A 15,227-nucleotide genomic window follows, 5' to 3' on the forward strand; every position below is an offset into this window, starting at 1 on the left:
ATCAGCCAATGTAGTTTTAAAAGATTGAAATTTCTTATTCAAAAAGGGAACGGTGCAGCTTGTTGTCCGCTTTGCCTTTTTTTTCAATGTAGTCACTACTTTTCAGTTTATATAATCTGATAATAATTGATCATGAACTTAATAAAAATGGGTGAAATTAAAGAAAGAGAGATAAGTTGGCATTCTATGTGTGTTTATATAAACCGGGTGAAAGAAAGAGATATATTGGTGTTGGTGTGGTCTCTATCTGTAGCTGGTAGCGGGTGGTGGAGTATTAATATTATTCCGCATCACCTTCCTCTCATTTCAGCAGGAAGCTTTTCCAGAAATCAAGCTGGCCTATCTTCGTATATACAAAGATATACAGAAACATAACTCCACAATTAAGTAAGATACTCTCTGTGTATTCTTCAAACCAAAACAAAGAAAAAAGGAACTGCTTATATATGTGTTTTTTTTTTTTTGTGTTGTCATTAGCTTTAATTTCTTTGGATCTGATGCTGTTTTAAACATCCAAAAACATTCTTCTTTTCACTTCAATTCCGAGGAAATTAAAACCTGTTTGGGTCCAACATTCTTTTGTTCTTTGCTTTTTGTGTTTCTTTATTGTCTCCTTTACTTATTAATTGAACAAGAGGGGATCTTGTACTAAAAGAAGCCTTTTTCTCTCTCTTTGATCATCATCCACTGGTGGAAGAATAAGAAGATCTATATATCTGATCAGTAAGAAAACATTTAGTTAAGGTTTTGTTTCTTTGTTATATATGCTCATCTTCTTCATGATCTTCTTTGTTTTAAGGTTTTCTTTGTGTGTCATTATCCTTTTGTATTCAAGGATTAATCCATGCTTTGATTTTTTGCCCTTCAAAAGTATGTTGTGACATTATCTATGGAAACAAATTTGTGTTTCAATATTAACTTGTAGTTGGTCTTAGGTTCTACGAAGGATTTCTTCTGATTAGTGTTCGGGTTCCGATCCCACTCATGCATCATATTCCCGGGTCTAAGCATGAGTGAAGCCCCACTACTTAACTAGATGGATTAGGCCTCACGACATCGTCCCCCCCCCCCCACACACACACACAACCCTCGAAGTTTTCTAGGGCTTAGCCAGTGTTCGTCGTTAAAAAAAGTTAGTTGAATTACAATACAACTTCATGATCATCTGCCTACTCATATATATTTTCTGATCTGAGATTGATCTTCTACCTAGATCTTTGAAGACAGATAATGAAGAAATAAAAAGACAAACAATTGATCGATTCTATTTTAGGCCTCCTGTATGTTAACAATGTTAACTTGTAGGTTTTTGATTATTCAGTATCAACACATATTCACTTTTGTTGAGTGGTGCAAAACTTGAGTGGCTTTTCTCAAGAAAAAGCAAACTTGAGTAGTTTTTATCTTGATCATCAAGTAATAAAATGGTGCTTCTCACATGAGAATTCATGGCAGAAACATTGACCATACATTGATTTCATTTTCTTCACATCATTTACATTCTACCCTACACCAAACTTTTTTTCCTATCATGCTTTGTATTTCCTTCCTCTACTATGTAGAATGCCCCTCGCTAAAATTGTGATTGAGCCATTAATAAGTATAGGTTTCGACTTCATATCCTTCACCCGAGTATTGATGATCATATCCCCAAAGGGTATTTGTGAAGTAAAGAATGTTGTGTATAATTTTTTTTTCTTTAACAAGCAATAGTACTAGTAGCTTGACCTCTATAAAAAACAATGCATGCTTAATATGTCAAATTTTATTTTATTTTTCCCCAATACTCCTGGATGGTTGAAGTTTACATGATTGAGCTTAATGACAACTAGTGTGGAAAACTACATGAAATTAACTCAAAAAGTGAAGATAAAATGTTGTAACTTTAGCAAGTGTATGTATGTGGCTTTAATGTAAGAACCTTTTGGTTATAGATTCAACTAATAGATAATTGTTTTATTAATTTATAACAGAATTCACAAGATATATGTTATTTTCTTTTCTCTTATTCGCCTTGTCTTTGTATTTTCTTTGAGTTAGTTTCTAGCTAGTGCATGCATTATGATTAGAATGCTCATAAACATAGTGTTTCAAAGACAATGAAGCACATCTTTCTGTTATTAAATTGAGCAACTTTGTAACTAAATATATGTACAAGAAAACACATACAAAGCACTCATTTGCTTCATCTATGCCTTCTATTTTGGAGAGAAACTATCATTTTATGCCTGAAGTTCCCATCAAAGCAGCTGCATTGCCTTGTTATTCAACTTGTGACATGAGCTATCTTGAATAGTACTATTTAATGGATGGGCTTTCTTTGGCTAAAGATAGGGTTTTAATTGCCAATCTGCTTGAAACTTTGAAGTACTAGACAATCTTGAACATTGAATGCACTTGATAGAAGTACATGCTGGTTAAGACTATATTCACACAATACATGATAGATATATTTTTTTCATTAATGATTAATAGTTTTTTGTGTAAGACCAGTTACAAATGGTGCATTAACAAATTGCAGGTTTTAGATCATCATACAATAAGAGTATGGATACCTTTTCACGTGTTCCTCCCGGTTTTAGATTTCACCCAACGGATGAAGAACTTGTGGATTACTACCTTAGGAAAAAGGTTACGTCAAAAGAATTGATCTTGATGTTGTCAAAGATGTTGATCTTTATAAAATTGAACCATGGGATCTTCAAGGTAACACTTGAACATGAACTATGTGTTTATTGAGTCACATGAGTTGTGTAATACAACTTATAATGCATACCCTTCTCACTGATGCAAAATTTTCATTACCCTAAGCACTTAAAACTATAGGAATATGGTTTACTGTCATATTTATGATTCAAATATTATTTCTTTTATTTTTTTATTATGTTATCTTGACAGAGTTATGCAGGCTAGGAACTGAGGAGCAAAATGAGTGGTATTTCTTTAGCCATAAGGACAAAAAATATCCAACAGGAACTCGCACTAATAGAGCTACAAAAGTTGGCTTTTGGAAAGCCACCGGAAGAGACAAAGCCATATACTATAAGAATAATCTGGTTGGCATGAGAAAAACCTTGGTGTTTTACAAGGGTCGAGCGCCTAACGGACAAAAGTCGGATTGGATCATGCATGAGTACAGACTAGAAACAAACGAAAATGCGATACCTCAGGCAAGTAGCATTTCTATTTCCACCCTTCTATCCGGGTTTTTCTCTCTCTCTTGATAGATTGCTATTCGAATATACCAATTTCAGGGTTGTAGCTTAAGCCTCCATGTGAAGGGGGTGTTTGGTTGAGCTTCTTAAAAATGTTTATTTGCTTTTTGAAAAGCAAAAGCAATTCTGAAAGCTCTAATTTGAAGTTTTTCAAGCTTTAAACTAAATATTACTAAACAGCTTTTACTTTTGAAAAATCAAATAAGCAAATAAGCAGTTTTTAAAAAGCTTACGCAAACACCCCCAAAATAAATTCATGAAACACTGAAAAACGTTCAAGTTCACCTTTTAAAAACCATACAAGCACAATCAAATTGAAAACCAAGTGTTTACACTTTATAACAATTAAACAGTAAGAATTAAATAGAGAATTAGAGAACTAAACAAGAATTTGATTTTCATAAAAACATGAATCTGATGTGTTTGTTCTTGACATTGATACATACACACAAAGAACAGGTACGTTTGTTTAGTTTGGCACGTAACTTTAACAGATACATACCGACACTCCAAACCCTAGACTTTACATACATATTTGCATAATAAAGATAGTTTGAATTATTTACAATACGAGCCTATACTTCATGAGAGTGATTAGCACCACAAAATCAGTAAAGAGTCCTCTTGATTGACATACAAAACCAACACATTGTGACCCAGGTAAAATAATTCTTGGGTTCGGCAGTAGACGAAACTCCTTGCTCCTTCAGTTGTATATAACACTAACTTCTCCTCCAAGTACTTTTATGTTCACTAATCGTGGAAACTACTATGTTCATCAATCGTGGCAAAAGCGGAAACTGATTTTATGGTTAATTACACTTTAATAAGTAAAATCCATTATCAAATCAATATGAAGAAGGGTTAGGTTAATTGAAACTTAATCACCCCTTTTATGTTTTGTTTGGAACAGGAAGAAGGGTGGGTTGTATGCAGGGTTTTCAAGAAGCGTATAGCACACGTACGTAGAATGGATGAGCATGATTCTTTGAGTTGGTATGATGACCAAGTATCATTCGTGCCCGATTATGAATCCCCAAACCAGGTAATTCATCCTTTACCCTTCAAATAACTCATAACAGCAAAGAACTAGCTAGTTTTGTTATTCAAAAAGGGTTAACGACACAGCTTGTAGCTCGTGGCCTTCTATTCTAATGTACACACTACTCTTTGATGAATGAGAAATTTTTGTATTTCTTTTTATACCAGCATCAACTTCCTGCAAAATCCGAGCTTGGTGAAACTCATTACAACTTGCCTCAAGAACACTTCTTCCAGCTTCCTAAACTAGAATCACTCAGATTTCCGCGACCAGCAGTCGTTGGCATAAGCGCTTCCTACACAAGCACTTTACAACCCCAAACTCAACAACCGAATGCCAACTTGCTTTATTGTAATAATGGCAATAATAATGGTGAACAAGATCTTCAAGTGACTGATTGGCGAGTACTGGATAAGTTTGTTGCTTCTCAACTCAGTAATGATCAAAATGTTATCACCAAGGCAAACAATTATTTGAATCCGCCGTCACTTAAGATGGTTGAGCACGTGAACTTGCTTCTAAATGACTCTAAGAGTGATGAGATGGGTTCAGAAGGTGCCTCAATATCTACATCCACTTGCCAGATTGATCTTTGGAAGTAACTAATAAAGAAACTATACGATGAACATCTTGGTCATCAAAGGGGAATCGAAATGAGACATTAGAGTAACTATAATGTATGTACAAGCATCGGACTATTGATCTAGTTGGCGTACATAATAAAACAAATAACCAAGGAGCAGATTTATCAAATGTGTTGTTCTAACCTTATATGCTATGTGTTAAGACTAATTAACAAGGGAAGTACTTCTGAATCTTTATGTTTATTTTGCATATTTCCTAATCATAAACCATAAGTTGTATGTAGGTGTGTTTTGTTAGTTAGTTATCCAGTGCATTTGTTTTGTTGATGATCAAACAGAAACTTGAACAATAGATGAAGAATCTAACGGATCAAGCTGATTGATGTAAATTGAATATGGAATTATATCATGTTTATATTACAGAAAAGATTGACGTAAATTGATAACCGGTCTTTTATAGGGAGTCGTCATAAAAGAATTTGTGAAGTTAGTACGGACGTATAGAATCCTTGATCTATATTCTAAAATGTACCAGATAACTTTCTGAATCATATGTGACCATTTTTAGATTAAGGTATTTCGTATGTACGAATTAGTTTCTGCAAAGAACGAGAATAAACTCCCCATGAACAATATTTGAATCCATCTCTTAAACACACCAAATGAGTTATTTTATTTCGGGGTTGAGCCATCACGGACAATGATTATGTTGAAATGGTGCAATCTTCGTGAAATGGTTTGATGGTTAGAGCTTCTCCAATGGATTGTTTTAGACGTTTTTAGAGGAGATGGATGTGAGATGGTGGATATAAAAGAGGGGGAACGTTTTGGGGTATGAATAGCTAAAACCGACAATGTGAGGGGATGGAGGAAAGAGGGGAGATGGTATACTTTTCAGAGAGAAAAGGATTGTGAGTGAGACAAGAAAGAGAAAGGGTGCGCCTGATGGCAAGTGCCACATAGCCAACCTCAAAAACTATCCACCTTTGTGGACGGTCTTATAACTACGGATCTATAGAAACCTCGGTAGAAACTTTATCATAGAGTTGTCACAGATCTAACTTAGTACTGCCCATTGCAACCACTGACCTTAAGTTACCATTGCTCAATTGTGCGTTACTATAAGCTAAGTTGTCACTGCTCGGTAGTAACTTACTAATGAGCTCACTTTCCAATGATCATCCAAGTTACCATTAATGATCAGTTTCCACATATCACCAATCGTGTAAATGAAAAGTAGCTTCCGATGTAATCAACAAGGAAAATAATAGTGTTAAACGTAGCATTTACTCCATATATACCTTCTAACTCTTATCGAATGTTATTATGATTTCTCCTTTGGTTTTAAGTAAATCCAATCACCCCATAATAATGGTATTGATAACACTAAAATCACCCATACAGTTATACTGAACCAACCTTTGGATGGTTCACTTAAATTTCTTTGTTAGCTTAATTAGAAATCAAGAGGTCATGAAACTACGCTGAGATTACAAAAACACATGACTCAAAAGCCAGAAAAAAAATGTTATGGGTAATGTTCTACCTTTGAAGTCCACATGACATTAAAAATAAATGCCCATATATATCAAGAAATGTAGAGGTTTTGTGCAAATATTGCATATGAATCAAAAGAAAGATGATAAGCTACTTAGTAGAACAAAAATGTAAGGCTTACCATGAAATGAAGATCGATCATAGCAATATATAACGGCTTTACATAGTGAATTCTGATATTGAAGTTTGATTGATGAATCGAATATGGGTGCGATCTTGTTTATAAAATCTTGAGATAATTAGAAGAGACAAAGAATGGAATGTGTTGATGATTTTGTAATGAATATAAGAAACAAAGGAAAACTACAATAATATCATCTTATTTTGTTTGAGGTGCATATTTTTTCTTCACAAAATGTTTTCTCTTTTAAGCAGACACCATAATGAGGCGTGCTCTTCTTGCGGTCACCCGAATCACACACACAGTTGACCAAATTTGACGGTAAAGACTGTTCATCCACCGGAACTAGCTAGCCAGGTTTTTTTTTTTTTTTTTATATTTCTAAGGTTAATCAAATGACAATATAATTAGCTTTTAACTTTTAACATAAGAAAAAAACTTTTAGATCTCATCATTATTATAAAATATCGCCACAATTACGTAGTCAGGTACAGACCTAGTGTTAAACTAGGGGTAGCCTCCGGTACCTCTCAACTTTTCTTCAACAGTGAAAAAAAATATTTTTTTGTCAGTGTTCGTATTTCACTACCTCTAAAAAAATATAATATTACCTCTGTTGGGTTAAAGCCCAACCAAGTTTAAAGCCTAGACCAATTAATCTCATTAACCCTTTATAAATAATAATAATAAAAAAAAACTCGTTTTGAAATTGGAAAAGAGTCGGACATCAAAGAGCGAGCCAGGCAGTCACCCCCTGCGTTGTTGCCCTCTTCCTCTTCAGGTCATCGGACCTTAACGCTACATCCGAGTAGCCGACTGCCTGTGCTTCCTCTTCTGCAGTTTGACTTGTACTAATTTAGGTATTCTTCTATTTTTAACTAAAATTATAATTGTTTGTTTGTTTGTTTATATAATCTATTAATATGAAATTGTTTTTGGGCAATTGAATGATTGATTATGGTTTATTGGACATTTGGATAAAATAAATTGGAAATTGAAATTTATTAGGGATTTAGGGTTTATGTGTAAATTGAAATTGATTAGGGATTTTATGATTTGTGTGAAAATTGAAATTGATTATGGATTTTTTATTTAAGTTTTGTTTATTCTAAAATTAGGAACTTCGAAAATGAAATGAAAGTCTTATTAGCAACCTTTTTAAATGTTAAGAAAATGATAATATTGGTCCAACACCAAGTTCAAAAAAAATGTATGAAATATGATTTTAAAAAAATTGGTTATTGTATGAAATAAAAAAAATTTGTTTACGTTGTATGAAATACGTAAAAAAAATAAACATTACTCCTAAGATTTTGGTCTAGATCCGTCACTGTCCGCAGTTACTCCCTAACATTTATTAGATGTAACAAGATTGAAAATTAAGGTTTAAAAGTCACATTTATAGGTATTTTAAATCTGTAACAATTTTAAGTACTAATTATAACTTCTTTTAAATGCTAAAAAGAAATAAAGGGCGGTTTCATCATTATGCAAAAAAGAGAACATTTATATACATAATTTTTACTCGTATATAATATTTGCTAAATAAAAAAAGTTGCTTTGAAGGCTTAAAATAATTAAAGATTATATTAATATCATTTTCGACAGTTGATAATTGATTTGTTTAAAAAAATTATGAAGCTAAAAAGTATATTAATGTTTTTAAAACTTTAATTATCTTCGTCAAGCTCATAAAGTATATTTTAAAGTTTTAAATTAGAAAAACATATTTTAAATAACTATTTAAATTAACTTTGTGAGTAATATTTTTTTATAATTTATTTTAGCATTTGATAATAAAAATACAGAATTAGAAAACGTAAAAAGAAAACCACAATGTGAATATTTAATTTATTGTCAAGCATGATGTTTAACTTTGAGAATATTTATTTTTTATGGGCGCCAATTTTCTGTTAAAGGTATGTGTATATACTTTTTCTGCATGATGACGAAAATGTCCTCCATCTTTTTTTTAATATCTAAGGTGAGTTATAATTAGTACCTAAAATTGTTATAATTATAAATTTAAAAGTTGAATACCTTAATACACAATCCTATTACATACATGTGACTTTTAAACCTTAATACACAATCCTATACTTTCAATGAAAGTTAGGGACTAATTGTGCAATTGTATTTAAATATAAAAACGGTTTTTATCCATGCTTTGTTGCGCGTCGCAACGTTTGATAAACTCATTTCACTTTAAATCAGTTTTATAAACCATTTTGACCCACATGACCGATTCAACCTATGTAAAACCTTATATCCACTTGCAATAGCATTAAAAACCCATGACTAGCGACAACAACGTGAAACGTATTAAAAAAACATTATTATTGAACCAGGTGTGCAGGTGTTAAACCAAGAAAAGGTTAATTTCCTAAGTTTATAAAAATAAAGCCAAAATCTTTACGTAAACTCAAACAGCGCAAAAGGAGTGCATAAAAAGTCCAAAAATAAATCTGAGAATTTAAATAGAAAAAATTAGAATAAGGAAATTAAATAAAAGTTATAAGAATGATAATGCTTGTATATGTGCGCTTAGAAATTAAACTTGTACGTGGTTATACATGCACAGCATCGTTTTAAATTTTTTAGAAAATCAAATGGATTTACTATAAAACGATTACAATAAAGTGGCAGGCAAACGGGCAACAAGCTGCGCCGCAACCCCCTTTTGAACAGCAAAGCCAATCCTGCTAAAAACGAAGCTTTGGGACCTAGAAGCTGAAGAGGTTCCGTGTACGACGCGCTGAACCCTACTCAAAAATTTCACAGCCTCTGGAGCCAGAAAACCAAATGTATCAAAGGCAAATGGTAGAAAGACATGTTGATTATCTAAACAAGCTTTCTCGTGTTTAACAACTTTGCCCGATTCAGCCTTCAACGCAGCCTGACCCACAACAAACCCACGGTCCCTGAGCCCAACAAGAGAAGACACTCCTGTAAGATCCACACAGGCGTGTTTCCCCCCTGCCCACCCGAACACAAGAATATCAGCTGGTCGTAAAGTAGACTTCCCTTCAATAGGATCCGTGAGAAAGTTAACAGGGGCCTCCTTTTTAGCAGAAATCCCTGCCCGTTTAAGAACATCACACAGAACATCCCTAACCAGATCATGTCTGTATTTAAAGCCAGGCAATTCTTTGCAATGCACCGCATGGTCACCAAAAGAATCCAAACAGACCTTACGACAAATTGGGCAAGGTTCATCCGTCGGGAACATAGGGATCATTAACCGGTACTTAAGGATAGCCCGATACTCCAAACCCGACATACGTTGGCCTAATCCTTCAATGGGGATGGCCGTTAGAAAATCCTGAGCCCGAGGAGCCCGAAGGCATTCAAACACCGCCTTTTGGCGAGGGGATAGATCAAACTTCACTTCTAAACTCTTGACGATTCCACTAAATAAGGCACTCGCCACAACATGTTGGGCTTTAGGGGGGCGGTGTCCTTATTAGAGAACCCGCTAAGATCAAAATCTGGAAGTGAAGTACGTAAACGATCCATCGCACACCCATAATCAGAGTCCAACCCATAAATATCACAACCCCGAAGAATATGGTCTTGCAAACACCACGACTGTGCTCTCGAAGCCACAAAAGCATATGTAGATACATCCTCGGCCGAACAGAGACCCAACCCCCCATAACGGATCGGAAGTGATGCCAACCTCCATTGGAGATCCCCAAAGAACGGACCTCCACAAACCACGATGTCCTCAATCGCCCTCCGAAGACCATTGTCAAATATAGAAACAGCTTCCCCCACATACATAGGTTGGCATGTTCTCAAACCGAACAAAAGCTTGGCGACTCCCATACATGAGCGAAGCAAAAGAAGCTCGCATTGAGGATCCCGAAGTCTTGGGAGACAGCTCATCAGTTCCACAGCGCTAGATGCCCTTTTCATAGCCAAACTGCTGATAAACCCCGCATCCTGGCTTACAGCACCACCAAGGAGTTTCACGCCAAGCACCGGCCTTCCAATCCCGCAAGGGAACAACCCCTCCTGTGCCTTCACCCCATTGCATGTTGGCCAAAATAACTCTGTTTTCTTAACGTTTAATTCAAGACCCAAACGAGGCCCCTCAGACCTGATAATATCTAATGCTTTGGCTACCTCTCTAGTATCCCCGATAATCGTGCCATCATCCAAGTACCAAGCATGAAAGAGAAGCTTGCACCGATCTCTGATTTGGTGAACAAGTGGGTGCAAAGCTAAGGCAAAAAGAAGAGGCCCAAGAGGGTCCCCCTGTTGAACCCCAGTGGTGGATTTAATGAAAGTATCACCCACATATAACCTAGCCGACTGCCCATATAAAAAATCCACCCAAAGAGAAATGGAAGGACATCGACTCCGAACCTCATGTAGAAGGGTCGTCCTATCAACTAAGTTGAAGGCATTGGAGAAATCAACAGTAAGCATAGCCAATGACCCATCCGAATGAAACTGATTTAGAAACCTGTTCGCGCTATGAAGCACGGCCTCTGCCCCACTGGGGACTCCCACCCCAAATTGAAAGTCACCGAGGTATTTAACCATCTCCTTCCCGACACCCCTCATAGCCACCTTAGAGACCAACCGCCTCCAAATGGCCCCAACGGCAATAGGTCTAATCCCATTGTCCGGTTTAAGCAACGGCGTAAGTGGGGCAGACGCAACAAACTCTGCCAACACCTTAGGACACCTTCCCCCCAAAAATAAATTAACCACCGCAGAGATAGCCTTGAGCAAACCATCCGCAATCGGAGACCCCTCTCCGCACAACGCATCTAAAATGTGTTGGGCTCGCAAACCGTCCCGCCCACACGAAGTCCCTTTAGGGAAAGACTTAATGCACCCAAGCACACTATCAACGTCCACGATAAGGGGAGACTCAGAAAGCAAGGAAGCAGGCATAATCGGAGGTGCCATGATGGGATGCTTAGACAACAAAGCGTTCAAAGTATCCTTACCGAAAGGTGCAACCCCTGAAGAGCATAATACCTTGACCGCAGCAGTGAAATGCCCGTCCGCAACTTTTCGCAAACATTGTTTAACATTGGCGCCCAACCCGGCGTTGTCAGACTCGGGTACAAACGCATCACCACCCGGGGCATCTCCTAGGGGTTGGTTAAAAAGCGATATAAGGAGCTCAAAGAAACCGTCACGGTCACCCCAAGCGGATAGCGACCGTTGAATAATTCGGCATTGCTCAGACTTTCTATTGCCAGACCTGCGTTGCTGACGATTAGAAGGTCTGAAAACTCGTAAGGTGCAACGTGGTAACAACAACAGTTTCACCCACGCCTCAACAGACTCTGGCATAGCCGCCACCTTACCCAGAGCACCCACTAAGGCTTGGGAAAAAGCCATTCGACAACTATGAGGAATGTTTTTAACAGTCGTAATAGGAAGAGTGAAGACACGCTCAAGGAGAGCTACATCCACCTCCACCCTTCCCACCGCGACAACTTCCCTCCCAACATATGGCTTCGCAATCCCCACTATATATTCCTCCACATCTCCCGTGACACACTTGTACCAGACCGACCCGTCATCATGATGGCACCCCCGACGGAGAGCATGTGACTCCATACACGCTCCACACATCCACCTACGCGAGACCTTTAAAGCCTCACCAACCGAAATAAACAAATCCAAATTTGTCGAGATCGCCTCCCGTAAGGTCTCTTTCTTGTCATCCGATGACAAATGAAGCCGCTTAATATGTGCGGCCAATCGAACCCCCTTGGACCCCGGTAATCCATCCGGGCAACAGTGGAATCCTCTAAACGGACACGGCCAAACAACCTCCTCAATAGCCCCGGTCATACCACCCCCGACCCACAAAACACCCTGGTAGCCAAGTACCACACCAAGAAAAATAATAATAAAACAAAACATATTCCAATATACTAGATGGGTGTCCGCACGATGCAGCGGAAATAACCTTGGTAATCACGTTATAGATTTATGGGTGCTTCTTGTTTCGTTCGTAACCATTAAACCATTTATTGGGATAAGTAGATTCATAGTTCTTATTTTAAACTCAATTTAATATTGAAATACATCGAAAACATAACCTAACCATTGTTTATGGTTTGGTTTTGTTTGGTTTCAATTTTCAAAGGTTTAGTTTCAGTTGTCGGTAACCAAAAAACGTTAATAATGGCTTGGCTCATGGTTTAATTTAAAACCATCAAAACCGAACGTCAAACGTGTGACATTCGTCCATTTTCGATTCGTATTAGTATTTGTAAACCCGGCCCGTTGGGTCGTTTTGATGTATTATCACTAATAAAAGTGTTCCTGACATTTAATGTTCAACGTTCGTTCATTTATTACTACGTTCAAATCATTTATGAAGTTCCAAGTCTTGACGATAATTTAGTTAAACACGTAAATCTCCAAAATTCATAAGTACACAACGTAACTTATAACATCTTCAAAGTTCGAGGTTTAAAGTGAAAAATGTATTAATTAAAACTGATTTAAAGAAACTAGAAAGTACAAGGGTATAAAGTGAAAATTCTATTTAAAATATAATATAATAAATAAGCCAACCAACCCCGCCCTGTGACCCCCGTTTTAGCGGCCACCGTCGCCGATGGCGGCACCGGAATTCCCAAACAACCTCGAAACCTCAATCTTTGACCCTTATTTTTAGTTCAACGCGTTACGCTGTCAATTAACATCGATATCTATCATATTAATTATATTATAACAACCTTTAGCCGCTAATTAAACCCGCAGTAAATTACGGAAATCAAATCAATGTTAGTAACGCGTATACGCTCCAATTCGTAGTATAAATAAGACTCTGATCTTCATTATAACTCGCTCACAACCTTCTTTCTCTCTAAATACTCTTACTTGGCCGTATTCAAGTTCAAAAGCTTCGGCTCCGGAGAGTTCGTCTTCTACGTCAAAACAACACAACTCCAGGTAATTATTAGGTGTTTTATAATAGTTTTTTATCAACATATAAAACCCCTATCATAATTAAATCAATCAGAACCTGGTTTAAACAATTAGAAATTTAGGGTTTATAGATGAAGGAATGAACATACTGTGTATTTATAATTATCATTTTTCATAAATAAACTGAAATACCAAGATAGTCCACGCGTTTGTTTGTTTGTTTTTTTGAAACTATTATAATAACCATTTATTAATAAATAATATATATCATGAACTGTTAATATATTTAAATAATTAAACCATGTCCTTAATGAGTATGAAACCTAGAGCAGCTGGTTAACACTCTGAGTGGGTTTGAAACCTGGGTCTGACACAAATTTTTTTGTATTATTTAATTATCAGTTATTTAAATATTCATTTAATCAATTAAAAATCATAATAAGTTTATAAAAACCTTTTTAAATTAAATAAAAATTATTTAAATTAAATATAAAATATATCTCACCATTTCACACTTAAAAACCGAAATTTTTCATTTTCATAAACCGTAATTAAAAATCGTACGTTAATAACAACCGTAAACTTTAATTTACTAAAAACCATATCGCTAAAGCAACAATTATAATTTAAACTTATAAACATTAGTTCAAGTATTTCGAACGTGCAAACTTCATATCCTCGCCGTTAAAACACTTATATCGTATTAATAACCGAGTTTCCGTTAAAACATAAATAATATTATTATAATCAAAAATATAAGATAATGCATAATATTAACAAATATTCATTACAAGTTATATAATAAAACAACCTTGTACGATTATCGATTAAGTCTCGTTTTTACCTAATTTAGTTAGTGCGGATCGCTCGTTTCAACTTTCGTGAGGCGTTCGATTCTTTGCCATTCTCCACGCTTTTGAGTTTTCCTTTTACCTCGATTTCCTAAGGTGAGTTTTTCACAACCCCTTTTTAAATATTTTCATATTTTAGGATAGCATATGTATCAATTACAAAATTCAAAGTATTATGATTTCAATTACAAACTACAACTCATTATATGGACTTGTGTGTTAGTTTATTTGTTTGCTCGAATGTACTTGCACGTTGTTGCCTCATTAAGTATGATCATACGCCCCCCTTTGCACTGAGGTCCATTTGTATCGAGTGGAAAAGGGCCTCATTATCCGAGTACGTTGGTTGCTACCAACTGGAAAGGACCTTACTTGCGCGATTACCCGAGTACGTTGGTTTATACCAATTGGAAAGGACTTTACTTACTCGTTTATCACTTGTCCATGAATTGTATGATTTTTATGTATGTATATAAAACTGTGGAAACTCACCAGCTATACTTATAGCTGACCGTATTTTATACATATGTTACAGGTACCATTAGAAGATGAAGTATTGGAAGACACTTAGTTTATTTAGAGTATTCAAATAAACGGATTATTATTATTGTTTATCTTTGATTTGGATGTATTTGTTTATTTTGGAACTTGTGTTACATGATGTTTTAAATGAATTAATGTTATTATTGCCACCAAATAGTGTCACGTGTGTTTGAACAACCTGTACGTCATACTCGGGCGTTTCCGCTTAAGCCGGGGTGTTACAAAACGCATACACGTAAAGTTTTATTTTTTTAACTGGATAGAAACTATGACAATATCATACTCAAATTAAAGAAAATTAAATGCTCGTTTTTATGGTGGAATTTTTTTAAAAAAATATTAACGTACGAAAAAATTATGATCGTTTAAAAATTATGGGGGTATTCGGGTTAAAAATAAAAT

At 35.8% G+C, this 15,227-nt stretch overlaps 1 pseudogene across 1 annotated transcript; it reads left to right on the plus strand.

The window, feature by feature from the left end:
* Positions 1–2,547: 2,547 nt before the first annotated feature.
* Positions 2,548–4,881, plus strand: LOC143608195 (NAC domain-containing protein 7-like; annotated as a pseudogene). Its single transcript, XR_013149165.1, has 4 exons — positions 2,548–2,706; positions 2,899–3,170; positions 4,129–4,260; positions 4,398–4,881. The product of XR_013149165.1 is annotated as an NAC domain-containing protein 7-like (transcript).
* Positions 4,882–15,227: the final 10,346 nt, after the last annotated feature.

The sequence above is a fragment of the Bidens hawaiensis genome, unplaced genomic scaffold (genome assembly GCF_021521415.1).
Source record: "Bidens hawaiensis isolate Kalapana, Puna unplaced genomic scaffold, B.hawaiensis_p1.1 tig00106597_1, whole genome shotgun sequence".
NCBI classification, from domain to species: Eukaryota; Viridiplantae; Streptophyta; class Magnoliopsida; order Asterales; family Asteraceae; genus Bidens; species Bidens hawaiensis.